The sequence below is a fragment of the Macrotis lagotis genome, chromosome 1 (assembly GCF_037893015.1).
Source record: "Macrotis lagotis isolate mMagLag1 chromosome 1, bilby.v1.9.chrom.fasta, whole genome shotgun sequence".
In the NCBI taxonomy this organism is placed as follows: domain Eukaryota; kingdom Metazoa; phylum Chordata; class Mammalia; order Peramelemorphia; family Peramelidae; genus Macrotis; species Macrotis lagotis.
The window spans coordinates 364926341-364942099 of NC_133658.1; the positions used below are offsets into that span (position 1 = coordinate 364926341).

The 15759-nt window shown below is 38.1% G+C and overlaps 1 pseudogene; it reads left to right on the plus strand.

Annotated features, from left to right (window-relative positions):
• The first annotated feature begins 7009 nt into the window (after positions 1–7009).
• Positions 7010–8355, plus strand: LOC141517924 (nuclear pore complex protein Nup50-like; annotated as a pseudogene).
• Positions 8356–15759: the final 7404 nt, after the last annotated feature.

The window sequence follows — 15759 nt, forward strand, 5'->3', positions numbered from 1 at the left end:
TGGTATTTTCCATCACAAGTCTTTTAGAATTGTCTTTCATAACTGTACTGCTGAGAAGAGCAAAGTCTATCATAGATGATCTCCTGCATTTGTCCTTTTTTAATTTTTAATTTTAATTTTTATTCCTGATGAAAAAGGATGAATCAATGGAAATGAAGGTGACATAAAAAAACTATCAACACAAAGTAAAAAAAAAGACAAAAGATCTCAGACTCTAAGTTTCTAAGACTCTTTGAATATTGGCCTAAAGTCCTAGCTGCAACAGAATCAAAGTACAGTTTCAAATCCCAATATATGCTTATAAAACAAAATCACTCAATCCTGGGAGAGAGTTACTTTCCTCTGGTAGAAAGTAATATTAGGGAAATAAGAACTCAGAGAATGGAAATAAAGGCTTTTCTTATGCAAAAGAACACCTTATTGAAAAGCTACAAAAGAGATCCTGCTGCCTCTCTTTATACTCACAAGTTTTGCACATAGAACATTTACTTCCACAATGCTACCTATCAAAATCCTGGATTGGGTCATCATTTCTGCTGCAAAAGAAACTGTTGTCCCTCATCTGGTACTGGAATTCATGCTGCCTGAAGAAGGAAGATAAAGAGATATAGCTTTTAGTTTTCTCTTTATGAGATACTGGAGGAAAGTCTTCATCAATCATCTCCACTTCCATCCTATTGCTTTAGCTATTGGTAACATTTATTTTTAAATATCTTCAAGTGACTTTGTATTGGCTCCCAAATAAAGTTCTAATATCTCTGCTTGAAACTCAAGACCCTTAACAATATAACATTACTATACTTTACAACCTTGTGTTACTTCCAAATAATTTGGAATGCCATCAGAATTAGCAGTTTTTGCTATGTCTATGTACCCTGAACCATCCTGTTTCTGTCTCTTTGCTCTCATTATTCCCTAAAGCTGGAATACTCTATTCTCCTTCTTTATATAAAGAATCCCTACCCATCCATCCCTTAAAAGTCAAATTAATGTGTACAACATCCAAGAAGAATATGACTTCCCTCTGACCCAGATGGAAACAGCTTAGGATGCTGAATCTAAGAACCTTGGGAATGCAGTGCCACTTAGATTGTTGGTTCTGTTTTTAACCCAGTCACCAATTTTCATTATGGTAAAGAGCAATCATTTGTAGAGAAGGAGCCTACTTTTCTTACCATCACTGATACAAACTGTTGATTAGTTACCACTGATTGACTGCTCATCTCAAGACCTTTGGTGAGGCAACAATCCTCACAATACAAATTCTGGTCCAGCTTAGACCAGGCAGCCTAACATTAACCCAGGGAGCAGGTTCCATGGAGTATGAGTATGAGTAGTGACTAGTGTCTGGTAGTCTAGTGACTACTTCTGTGACTGTTATAATAACAGTTACTGAAGACCCAGAAAAGAATGTTATTTCTAACTAAGACCTTGACACTGTTCAATAGTTTAGCATAAGAAATTGATATGATTTTATAAATGGAAATTACTTCTACGAGTAGTCCTTTGGTAATGAGGAGGATCACACCTATGAATCAAGTGATTGATGGCATGAATTGTACAATTATGTTTAATGTAGTGAAGGGTATGCTGTGCAATGCATCCTTCCCACTTGCCTTTAACAGAATCATTTCAAATCATGGTCTGATTAATAGGAAACAGGACTATTGGAGATGGTTTGGCTACGGTGAAGTCTCTCGACCTTAAATTGATTTCTTTCTCCCAAATCAGGAGGCACCATGGTGCATCATCCAAACACCAGCATGTGATATTTGTGAACAGAATTATACAAACCAATATATCCTAACCTATCTCTCTACATGGTCTAACCAACAGTTCAACCTTTCCTTTCAGACCTTCCACCTTTGAACTACTCATCAATATAATACACTTACCCATGAACAACTGCTGCTCACATGTAATTTTTCATTTTATCTTCCAAAGTTCTCATTTGAAATTAAAGAGAAGGTATTGTCACATGTTTTGTAGTAGCCTAAAGACCCTACAATTTTGTCCTATTCAACAGTTTGATTTGAATAAAGGTAGAGTGGCATGCTTATCAAATGTTCAGAGAATAAAAAGCTTAACAGCAAATTGAATAGGATAGTAGGATACAAAGAGATGTTGACAGGTTAGAATATAGTGCTCAATTTTTAAGATAAAGTTTATTAAAAGCTTTTTATCCAATAATTGGATCTATCTCAGAGTCATTTTTCCTTAACCAGAAAATGACCTTTGAGGATGACAAAAGATTCCTTTTTCCAAGCTCCAAGAAAAACTTCCTTATTAACATTTTAAAGACACAGCATGCATATTTGAACTAATTCTTGCAACTCTAAGCCCCATGTACTCTATAGAAAAAAATTTCTCCAGAAATCAGTTAGTCCATAAGAATTTTTAAAGTACCTATTTATTATGTGCCTGTCATTCAGTGTAGTCAAGAATTGTAGATACAATAAGAGGCAAAAGACAGCTCTTGCCCTCAAAGAGATCACAATCTAATGGAAGAAACAAAAAATAGCAATTACATACAATCTATAAAGAATAATAAGAAATAATTAAAAGAGGAAAGATACTAGAATTAAGAGAGATTGAGAAAGGCTTCCTGTAAAAAACATTTTTATTCAGTATTGATGAAATCAAGGGAATGCAATAGGTAAAAATTAGGAAGAAAAACATTCTAGGCATGGTCATCCATGTCAGAGGGGGGGGGAGTGAGAATTAGAGTATCTTATTTGTGAAGACCAGTGTCAGTTTATTGAAGAGTATGTGGCATAAGAAGTTTAGAAAGGGTGATAAGTTATAAATGGCTTTAAATACCAGAAAATTTTTTAATTTAACCCTAAAATTGAGAGGAAGTCAGTGAATTTTTTGAAAAAGGAGGTGAACTGAATGGAGCATTTCAAGGGGAAATCATTTTGATGGATGAACTGAAGATGACCTAGACTGGGGAAATACTTGAAGCAGGCAGAACCATTATGGATGAACCATGGGCTTTAGTAAGAGAAGACCAAAAGATAGATGAAGAAACAATGGTCAGATAAAATGCTTTCAAAACTTTTGAACACTGAGGTGGGGTATTTGTCCTATATCCATTTCAATGTAATTTTGAAATAGGGTGTGTGAGATGTTGGTTTATGTCTAGTTTCAATGATACTATCTTACAGTTTTTCTAGCAGTTTTTTTAAATCAATTAGTGAGTTCCTATCCAGTAGCTGGAATCTTTGGGTTTTTCAAACAATAGATTACCAGTCATTTATTACATATACACACATACATACATACATGCATGCATACATATATATATATATATATATATATACCCATTCACAAACACAAACACACACACATCTATCATTAGTAAAATAATTTCTTTAAGAAATAATGTAGTGAAAAGGGTAGAAAATAATCTTAGCAGTCAGGAGAATTCTGTTAAAGTCTTTGCTGGAAGTCTAAGTTCTTGATGCTGAGCAAGATGAGCAGAACCAGAGAAACATTGTACACCCTAACAGTAACTGGGGGTGATGATCAACCCTGATGGACTTGCTCATCCTTCAGTGCAACAACCAGGGACAATTTTGAGCTAGAATACCATCTGTATGCGGAAAAAGAATTATGGACTTCGAACAAAGACCAGACTATTACCGTCAAATTATTTTTAAAAAGCATTATATTATAATATAATTTTACTATCTCATACTTTATATTTCTTCCTTAAGGATATGATTTCTCTGTCACCACATTCAACTGAGATCAATATATAACATGGAACCAATGCAAACACTAACAGAATGCCTTCTGTTGGGGTGGGAAGCAAGAATGGGGAAAAAATTGTAAAACTCAAAATAAATAAAATCTTCCTTTAAAAAAAAAGGAAGTCTTAAGTTCTTCTGGGATTTCAGTAAAGCTTAGGTTATCAATTTTCTTCCACTCCCCCCAGACAGTAGAATTCAGCGAAAAGAAAAAATACTTTAAACTGACTTCACAAAACCTGGATTTGAGTCCTGGTGCAGTCATTTCTTATATTTGTGACTTTGGACAAGTGACTCATCTTCTCAGCATCTTACTATGATCAACAGTTACATAAGAGAATTGAACTGTATGACCTCTAAGGTATATGCCTACTAATATATCTATTTTTAGAGAAGTGTTAGTCAATAAATATTTAGCAAACATCACAATGTTTCAGATACTATACTAAGTACTATGGATGTAAATGAAAATAAAAACTAATACAGTAACCTAAAGGAGTTAAAAATCAAATAAGAGAAAGAAAGCAGATAAAATGAAGTTGAAAAGTATGTGTGTTGTGGGGGAAACAAAGAGTTTCATGACACATGATAGTGGTGGAGCATGACAGTGAATTCCTAAGAAATTCAAAAACAGTGTAGCTGATGGGGAAAGTGAAGGAAAAAGACATCACCTACTCAAGTAGCAATTCTGGAGCCCAAATCTCTCCCTCCTTCAAAGATTTTAATAGAAGTGAGAGGATATTGATAAAATCTGAATACCAGGAGATTCAATCTTGCAGCATATTAAGAATTCTCAAGATGAGTTTCATATGTATGTATATTTATATTTATATATATATATATATATATATATATATATATACATATATATATACATACATGGACTGCTAATGTTCTCTCATATGGCAAAATCCTGGCTTTCAGTGTCCAGAAGGCCTGAATTTGAATTTCCATTTTAATACTTACCATATGTAGTGCCCAGGGAATGTCTGAGTCTTGGCTTTCTTTTCTTTATCATAGGAATAGATTATATGACACCTAGGATCCAACCCAATGGAGAATCATATGATATTTTGAAGATGGCCTTCACATCAGGTTTAACTCTATTACCTATGCCTAACTTTTAAGAAAATCCTAATTCAATACTAGACAAAGAATTCCAAAGAAAGTCAAATATTACCTCTACCAGAAAGATTTGAAACTTCATTGTTAGTGAGCTAAGGAACCATGGAATCTTGGAGTTGGGAGGAATTCTATAGCATATTTAACCTAGAAGTTCTTAGTTTTTAGTGTGTGTGTGTCATGATATGGTGATGCCGCTAGTATTTTTCTCCACATAATATTTTTAAATGTGTAAAATAAAATTCATAAGATTACAAAATAAACCAGTTACATTTATATAGTTATCAAAATGTTCACAGGCCATATTGTTAAGAACTTTAGTTGTAGTCCAACATACCAACAATGTAGGAATCTCTTCTAAAACAATCCTCACAGAGAAGTTACACTCTGCCTGAACGCTTGTGGATTATTCACCAATTCCAAGGGCCAAGATATTGTCATACAGTTCTGATTTTTATTATGACTAGAAAGAAAGTTAGAATATAGAATTCAGAAATGGCAGAAAAATTAGAAAAGAAACAATTAAAACTCAACAATAACCATTTACAGTAAATGCTTACTTTTTTTGCTAAGCAATGCAAGCACTAAATCAAATATTAAATACTCCATTTCAAGCAATATAGTTGATTCAATGGCAGTATAGAAGGAAGAGTTAAAAGGAACCTTAGAATACTGACAATGAGATTTAAAAGTGACCTGTAGAGACCATCTACCAATCCATCCATTTTACAAATAAAGAAGCTTAGACTGACAGAAGTTGTGGCAAGTGTGTAGAACTCAGTAAATAGACATTTTGTCAGTATCCTGATTTATGGCAAGTAATGTACTAAAAACTGGAGATACAAAGAAAGCCAAAAGTTGATCCCTGATATCAAGGAATTCATAGTCTAAAGAAGACAATATGCTAAAAATGATGCACAAACAAGATGCATTTGCATATATTTTTATTTATACATATATTGATATTAAAATATAACTGTAATATAAATGTAAATATACAATATATGCAAATTATATGTATATTTTCTCAACACCTCAAAAATAAGATGTATCACCATTGGCAAGCAATGATCTATCTTGTTAATAGTAAAAAAAATTCAATATCAATATAAGACCAATTCAGTTACATTTTGGACTTCTCATTATTAATGGACTTTAAAGGAAATAATGTTCCAAATATGCCACTACCAAGTTAATCTGAAAAGAAATACTCATGATACTAATCACTGAAAGTGTGTGTCCATTCCCTTAGCAACAGTACAGTTTATAACTCTGATTACCAGCTAGGAACCTTAAGTCACCTCAAGTCTTGGACACTCTGGTATGCCAAACTGATCTTTGGTGTCTTTAGAAAAATGATTCCATGAAGTGGAAGTGTTTCCCTTCTCCCATAATATGCAGTCTGTTTCATTTTGTGAGAGTTCCTTACAATCATGCTTCTTAAAAGAAAGTATGTATATCTCCTACAAGCACATTCACAGGACAGCTGGGAAAGTAAACGAGGTAAGTAAAATACCCTAAGAATATAGTAAAATTAATAAAACCTATTTATGATAGTCACCCAGCCTACGGGTATACTAAGTACAAAAGGTCTCTGAGGATAAATTGGACACTTGGGAAGTAAAGAGAAAATATAACTGAAAGACCTTTCTAGGATATATCCACTCTTTATTTTTAATTAATATATTAAGCATATGCATATGCATATTTTAAGTTACATAATTTCCTTCTATCCTCCCTTCCCACCATCCTCCCCTCAGGTGAGCAGTCAGATGAATATTGTACATACACATTTGCGTTAAACATGGTCACAGATTAGTCGTTTTTGGTATGAGGAATTGGATTAAGGGAAAGAAATATATAAAAGAAATTTTTTTTTTAAGAAATGAATGTAGATCTCTGGAGGCGGCGCCTGCGAGACGGAGGAACAGGGTCCGTTCCGGGAGTCCCCGCGCCCCGCGCCCGCGCCCCTGGCCCCCAACCCCACCGCTTCCACCGCCCGTCCCGGCCCCCCGGCGGGGCGCGCGCCCTGCGGACACGCAGCGGCCTCCTCGGGCTGAGGCGAAGGCGAACAGGGAGATGCTGTGCGGCCGGGCCCGGGGAGGGAGGAGGCGCCGCCCGGCGGGTACCAAAAAATGGCCAAAAGAAACGCAGAGAAGGAGCCGACAGACCGCAACTGGGATCAAGAGGACGACGCGGAAGAGGTGGGAACTGTCTCCGTGGCGGGTGAGGAAGTCCCAAAGAACAGAGCGATCAAGAAGGCGAAGCACCTGAAAGTGGAGGGGCTTTTAAAGGTTTCAAAGGCTGCTCCAGGACGAGGCACCAGGATCAAGCCTCTGGAAGGCCTGTCCAGTGGCAGTACCATGGCTTCTGTGTCCAACCTGGCCCCTGCCAAGACCTCACCAGAAAAGAAGGTGACTTTTGGCCGCATCACAGCCAATGGCTCCAAGTCTCCCTTGGGAATGGACAGGAAGGCCGCTGACCCCAAGACCAGCGGGCACAAGCAGCAGCCTTCCTCCTGCCCCGAGCCCAGCTCCGGTGCCCGCCACAGACCCGGTGCGTGACTGGATCGTCAACCAACCCGCCCTGCGCCCTGACGCCCATCTTTAGGGACCACGAGAGATACCTCAGCAGCATGGAGCAGCTGCCCGGCCGCAGTAAGGATGGCAGCGGGCAGGAGGAGACCCCGGCCGGGCCCGCCACCACCTCTTTCCACTTTGGCCCGAAAGTGGACGGCTAAGTTCTGGGCCCCTTGGGTTCGGGTGCGGCGGCCGGCTTCTCCTTCTCTGCTGGAAACAGGCATGTTGGGCCAAAGTGTGAGCCAAGCCGGTCCCATTTCTTCCTTCTCCAAAGTGCCGGAGAGCCGTGCTGACGGGCCTGCTGAGCAACGCAGGGGTGCTGGCCAGGAAGAGTGAAGAGCCACCGAAAGCCATTGTGACTGAAGTCAAAGAGGAGGACGCCTTTTACTCCAAGAAGTGCAAACTTTTTTACAAAAAAGATAACGAAAGGGCGGCTAGGTGGCGCAGTGGATAAAGCACCGGCCCTGGAGTCAGGAGTACCCGGGTTCAAATCCGGTCTCAGACACTCAATAATGACCTAGCTGTGTGGCCTTGGGCAAGCCACTTAACCCCATTGCCTTGCAAAGAAAAAAAAAAACAGCTAAAAAAAACCCAAAAAAAAGATAACGAGTTTTAAGAGAAGGGAGTGGGCACACTGCACCTGAAACCCGCGACCAGTCAGAAGACCCAGCTGCTGGTTGGAGCTGACACCAATTTAGGTAACATCCACCCGAAAGGCCTGGTTCCACCCAACATGCCCTGCTCCCGAACCGGCAAGAACAATGTCCTCCATTGTCTGTGTCCCAAACCCACCGGTCTGCGAGGAGAATGCTTCCATCCTAGTGATCATGCTCATCCGGGTGAAGACCCCCGAGGATGCTGAGGAGCTGCACGAAATCCTACTGGAGAAAAAAGGGGCATGAAGCTAGGCGGAGTGTTCAAAGACTTGTTTGCCAAGTTGCTGCTTTTTCCCCTGAAACTGAATCCTTTTATTCTAAACTTTCTACTTTGACATTCTAAGAAGGTACAGGTATTCTGGAAGCTTTTGTGGGGGGAAAATTACTATGGCCAATAAAAAGCTTTAACTGAACTCAGGAGTGTGTTGCCTTCCTTTCCTGGAAGAGCTGCCTGCGCATGGCCCCGAGGGACCCCGGGATAAGGCAGAGGATGGGGTGACTCTCCTTTGGACCCTGATGGCCATTAATGGGGCACCTCCTGCGTGGCCACAGCCAAAGACCCAGAAATGGCCTTTTAAGGGGAAGGGGGAGTGGGAGTTGAGGGGCTGAGCCCCTTGCAGCTCTGGGCTCTCTTGAGAGTGGGGGCTCTTCTAGCGGAACTCCCCTTAGGTGGGCATCCTGTTCTAATGTCCTTTGTGAATGAGGTGGAGAGGAAGAAGTGGTGGATCCTTGGAAGCCTCGCTGCCCTTCTGAAAGGGGAGAGGGGCCCTGGTGACCCTCCCACCCAATCCCCCACACTCTTGTGTAACTCTGGGAACCTGGGGTTGGTTTTCCAAAGGAAGACTATGAGTGCCCAGGGACTCAGGGTCTATGCCTCCCTCCTGAGACCAGACCCTTTCTTGGGGCTCCTGCCCCTGGGTGTGGTGGAGAGCCTTCTGGGGTCTCCAAGTGTCCCATTTCCTTCCCTGATGTCAGGGATGGACGATAGCGACATGCTGTGTTCTGCTGAGGGATGACACCTCACTCCCCAGTATCAGTGCCAGGAAAGTGCCCTGGGGGTGGGCATGGTTCTGCCCAGATTCTCAGGCAGTGGGCCTGGTGAGAACCCACGTTACTGGTGGTTAGCCATTTTTCACTACTTCTGAGAGGTGACAATAGGGAAACAACCCAATGGGTAATGTACCCTTAGCTGCCACTTGGGGTGACGTCCCCCCCAAGGTGGGTACCTCACTCATGTGGGGCATTGACCACAGCTATTTCTAGCCACAGAGCTAGATTCCTAAATTAAAAGAAATTAGAAACCACTTGGAAAGCAAGGAATTGTGTGTAGGTTTTCAGTGAGCATCTGATGGGCAGTGGGGAACAGTGGTTGAGCCACCTGGGGCGGACCCACCCCAACAGAGCTACAGAAGCATCAGGGGCCCTGAGGCCACCCAAGGGGCTGGCAATGTCCTTTATCCTATTGTGCCAGCCCTTGAGGCTCACGGTCTGCTATCCACTGGCATTTGGGGTTTGTATTGGTTTGAATGGTCCCACTGAAGACATGTAACAAATCCACAGAATGTGAATAAACAGCAAGTTAACAAAAAAAAAAGTGAATGTAAAGTTCATCAGATTCTGAAGGGGTTTTTTTGTTTTATTTTGTTTTGTTTTTCTTCCTATGGATGGGGATAGCACTATGCATAACAGGTCTATTAGGGTTGTCCTAGCTCTCTGAACTGGTGAGAGGAGCTGCATTCATCAAGGATAATCAACTCACAATGTTGTTGTTAATGTGTAGAATGTTCTTTTGGTTCTGCTCCCTTTGCTCAGCATCAGATCAGAGTTTGACCATTTATGGTTTCTTATAAAGTAGTATAAGATTCATATATCATAGCATGCTCAACCATTCCCCAATTGATGGGCATCCCCTCAATTTCCAATTCTTTGCTGCTAGAAAAAAGAGCTTATGTGAATATTTTGGATCATGTGGGATTTTTCCCATTTTTTATGATTTCTTCTGGATATAGGCCTGGTATTGGAATTTCTGAGTCAAAGTGTATGAACACTTTTATTGTACTTTAGGCATATTTACATATTGCTCTCCAGAATGGTTGGATCAGTTCACAACTCCACCCAGCAATACATTAATGTCTCAATACTCCCACAACCTCTCCAACATAGATTATTTTCCTTTTTTGTCATCCTAGTCAATGTGATAAGTGTGAGATAATAATTCATAGTTGTTGATTATATATGATTATATTATATATGATTATATATAGCTTTAATTTCTTCATTTGAAAATATCCTTTGACCATTTCTCAATTGTGGAATGACTTGTAACCTTATAAATTTGATGCAAGTTTCTATATATTTTAGAAATCAGATCTTTATCAGAACCCATAGGTATGATAATTGTTGCCCAGTTTTCTGTTTTCCTTCTAATTTTGGCCACATTATGATTTTTATTGGCGCAAAACTTTTTAATAAAGTTAAAATCATCCATTTGGCGATTTATAATGTACTCTATTACTTACTTGGGCATAAATTTCTCCTCTTCCCACAGATCTGACAGACAGAATATTTCTTGATCTGTTAATTTATCTTTGGTGCAGCACTTTATGTCGAGATCTTGTACCCATTTTGACCTTATTTTGGTAGAGGGTTTAAGATATGGATCTATGCCTAGTTTTTAACCACACTATTTTCTAGTTTTCCCAACAATTTTTGTCAAATAGTGAGTTATCCCAGAAACTAATATCTTTTAGGTTTGTCAAAAAGTAGATTGCAGTAGTCATTTACTAATACTTCTTTTGAACCTATTCATTAATCTATTTCTTAACCAGACAGTACCAGGCAGCTCTATAGTATAGTTTTAGAACTGGTAGAACCAGGCCACCTCCCTTTACAGTTTTTTCCCATCATTTTCTTTTATATTCTTGACCTTTTGTTGTTCCAGATGAATTTTATTACTATTTCCCAGCAAAACTTCCTTGACTGCATCCCATAAATTTTGGTATGTCTTATTGTTATCATTCTCTTGGATTTAAATATTGATTATTTCTATGATTTGTTATTTGATTTACTCATTATTTAAAATTGTTATTTAGTTTCTAATTAATTTTTGGTTTATCTTTCCATGATCCTTTACTACATGTAATTTTATTGCATCACGATATGAGAAATATGCATTTATTATTTCTGTCTTTCTGCATTTGATTATAAGGTTTTTATGCCCTAGTACATGGTCAATTTTAGTATAGGTGCCATGTACTGCAGAGAAAATGGTATATTATTTTCTATTTTCATTAAGTTTTCTCCAGAGGTCTATAATATCTAAATTTTCTAAGATTTTATTCACCTTCATAACATCCTTCTTATTTATTTTTTGATTAGATTTCTCTCATTCAGAGAAAGGGAGGTTGAGGTTCCCCATTATTAAAGTTTTGCTGTCTAAGAGTCCTTGTAATTCACTTAATTTTTCCTCTGGAAATTTCAATGTTATACTACTGAATACATGTTTAATAATGATATAATTTCATTGCCTAAGATGCCTTTTAAGATGCAGTTTCCTTCTTCATCCCTTTTAATGAAACTGATTCTTTCTTTTGCTTTATCCGAGATCAGGATCACTAACCCTGATTTCTTTTTTTTTTACTTCAGTTGAAGCATGATATATTTTACTCCATCTTTTTACCTTTACCCTGTGTGTATCTCTCTGCTTCAAATGTGTTTCTTGTAGACATCTTATATTTTTTTGGTTTTTATTTCATTCTGTTATCTGCTTCTGTTTTATAGAAGAGTTCATCCTATTCACATTTACAGTTGAGATTACCAATTCTGTATTTTCCTCCATGCTATCGTTCCCTGTTTATATTTTTCACTTTCCTTTACCCTTTAACTTTTTTAAATTAAATTTTTAGTTATTTTCACTTATACCTTATACCTTACAAGTGAAAATAACTAAAAGTTAAATTTTAATTTAACCTTCCTTTTTATCAGTCCCTTCTTCCATTTTCTTCCCCTTCCCCCTCTTATCTGTAGAATAGGATAGTTTTTTAAACTCAAGTTTGACCCTCTCTGGGACAAACTTATTGAACAAAATTTGCTTAGTGTTCACAACCTCCCTTCTTTCTACTAACAGATCTTTGTGCCTCTTTACCTGGTGTTATTTATCAACCATGTACTATTAATCAGGTACTATAAAAGCTTGATTAATTGATTGAGTGATTCCTTGTTTGAGAAGCAGCATTGCTTCAAAATCACTAAGTACCCTCCTCTCTTCTGTTTCATTAGAAAAACATTTCTCAAGAGTCTTGAATTATATCAAAATATAATCATTTTATACCTTACCCCCTTGTCAAGTACTTCCAAGGACACACAATCCTCATGAGTCAAAGTATCATCCAAAGCCAAATCATTTCATTAACCATTTGTACCACCCCCAAGCATACTCTCTCCCATATTCCCCCTTTAGGTCCCCAACCAGGATACTTAAACCCTTGTTAATTGAAGTATAGATTAAGTCCAACTCTTCTATGTAGATTTTCACCCTCTGTCCCTAAAGTTACTTCTAATTTAATTGAGTATAAAGTCTCAAAGTGTTCTAAGTACCAGGAAACTCTGAAGGTCTTACTTAAGAAGTTTACAATAGATTGCATGGTATGGGAGACACTGATTCAGGACCACCCAGTGTATAATGTCTTTATCAGAGAATGAGCTAAGCTTTGAGGGCAAAGCAGAATTAAAGTTGGTCAAAGGAAATTGAGACATATAAGTTCAGATTAACAACCCTACTTTTCATGATGATTTTTTGTCTCAAACATAATATTGTCATCTTGGTCCTCTTCAATGGAAAGACAAAAACCAATCATGCCCACATCCACTAAGTCCAATTTCTTCAATTATATTCAATCCTTTAAATATACAAAGAGAAATACAATTCTCAAGAATTGCAAATGTTATATCTTCCCTTATAGGGTTGTATACAATTTGATGGTCTTGATTAACATTTGTTTTGTTTTGTTTTATTTTTTCTTTATCCTTTTCATTTATCTTTTATGCATTTCTTGAGTCATGTATTTGGTGATTGAATTCTCTATTCAGTTCTGGTCTTTTTATCAGGAAATTTTGGAAGTCCTCTATTTCAAGGAACATCCATTGTTTCCCCTGACATATATGCTGAATTTTGCAATCCAAGGTCCTTTGCCCTCCAATATATGGTATTCTAGGTCCTCTAGTCCTTCAGTGTTGAACCTGAAAAGCCCTGTGTAAGTCTGATTGTGTTTCCTTCATATTTAAATTTTTTTCTTTTTTGCTGCTTGCAGGATTTTCTTCTTTATTTGAGAGCTCTGAAATTTGTCTATTATAGCCTTTAGAGTATTTATCCTGGTTCTCTTTCTGGAGGGGTTCTGCGGATTCTTTCTTTCTTTCATTCTTCCTTCCTTCCTTTCTTCCTTCCTTCCTTCCTTCCTTCCTTCCTTCCTTCCTTCCTTCCTTCCTTCCTTCCTTCCTTCCTTCCTTCCTTCCTCCTTTCTTTCTTTCTTTCTTTCTTTCTTTCTTTCTTTCTTTCTTTCTTTCTTTCTTTCTTTCTTTCTTTCTTTCTTTCTTTCTTTCTTTCTTTCTTTCTTTCTTTCTTTCTTGGCAATGGGGTTAAGTGGCTTGCCCAAGGTCACACAGCTAGGAAATTATTAAGTGTCTGAGGCCAGATTTGAAGTCAGGTACTCCTGACTCCAGGGCCAATGCTCTGTTGACTGTGCTACCTAGCCACCCTGATAATTTCTTGAAAGATGTTTTCCAGGTTCTTTTTTTTTATCTAGGCTTTCTAACAGTTCAATGATTTGTAAATTATCTCTCTTGGATCTATTTTCCAGGTTGTTTGCTTTTCCTTGAATTTATTTTACATTTTCTTCAATTTTTTTAGACTTCTTATTTTGTTTGATGGAATCTTATATTCATGTAGATTCATTGACTTCTATTTGTTCAATTCTAATTTTTAGGGTTTTATTTTCTTTAATTAACTTTTGTGTTTCCTTTTCCAGTTGGTTGATTTTATTTTTTTTAAGAATTACTGTCTTTTTCCAATTTATTATTTTTACTTCTAAAGGAGTTGATTTATTTAGTCATTTTTTCATAATTTTCGTGCATGACTCTCATTTCTTTTTTTCCATTTTTCTTCCTCTCTTCATTGTTTTTTAAATTCTTTTTAAGCTTTCTATGAGCTTTTAGATTTGAGTCCAATTCATACACTTTTGAGACTACCCCTGTAGGTAATTTTTCACTGTTTTAGTCTTCTGAGGTAGCACTGTTATCATTATTATTTGTTTCTTAACTTTCTATAGTGAGCACTCTTAGTATTTTTGTTTATCTTGAAATGTCTGAGCTCTAATTGTGGGGTATAGGGAGTATAAACCCAGGATTTTTATGGTTGACCTGGGATCCAATCCCTGGCTTGTCATTAGCCAAGATATTGCCTATGCAGTTCAGACTTTGCCTTTGCATAGGTGTATTTCCTCCTTTATGTCCATGTTTTGCTTATGTAGTGTTTTTGTTCACAGCCCAGTCCTGTCTTTTGCCCCAGTGTTCCCAGGCTCAGACTTTATTTGAGGTTGGAACTCTCTCTGCTGGCTTGCTGTCTAGCTACCAGGACCTGTGTTGTTTTCAAGCTATTGGAACCTGAACTCTTCTGTGGCTAAAAACTTCTCACTGGCTTTCTCACTCACCTACCTTGCTGGGTTTTACTTTCCCTTTCCCCCCAAAGAGACAGAACTTCATTGAAGATCCTCCATGATATCTACCATTGAAAACTTCTTTGGATCCTGTCTTTTTCTTGGTGATTTCTACAGCATTACTATCTGATTACTATCTGTACAAAAGTTTCATTTAGCTTTGTATAGGGAAAAGCTCCAGGGGCATGCTAGCTTTACACCACCATCTTGGCTCCACCCTGGAAGTCCCCTACATGTCTCCACTCTTTTTTTTTAGGTTTTTGCAAGACAAATGGGGTTAAGTGGCTTGCCCAAGGCCACACAGCTAGGTAATTATTAAGTGACAGAGGTCAGATTTGAACTCAAGTGCTCCTGACTCTAGGGCCAGTGCTTTACCCAGTGTGCCACCTAGTTGTCCCCCCATGTCTCTACTCTTAACATGTCTGACTTCTGGATGAAGGAACCCTGTTTTTTACTGAACAGCAGAATGAGTGTGATAAGTTTCTATTTTGTTTGTCCTTCTCTGCCTCCTTCCAAGGATTGGATAGTAAGGGAAGCAGGAAAAAGTGCAGATTGAGACAGGGGATGTGATAGCCTGATCAGCACCAGGACCTGCTAGGTGTAGTTAAAACAGATGTCAACAACAAGGGTCCACTAAGTGGTAGTCAAAGTGATATTCAGAACCCAAAAAGTTGGCTACTGGGAATAATTAAGCCAAGTTGTGAGGGTCAGTGGGATGATGGAAGGTGAAGTCAGTCTTTGAATTTGCAAGCATTTGTTATATATATTTCCAGCATGCCAGACAATGTTAGGTACTGGATTTACAAAGACATATATGAAATTTAGTCCCTGACCTCATGGAGTTTATATTATATTGAGGGAGATGATATGTAGATGAAGTTGGATCAGAACATTGCCCATGGAGCTTGCTATGAATATGTGACCCTTCCTCTGAGATATA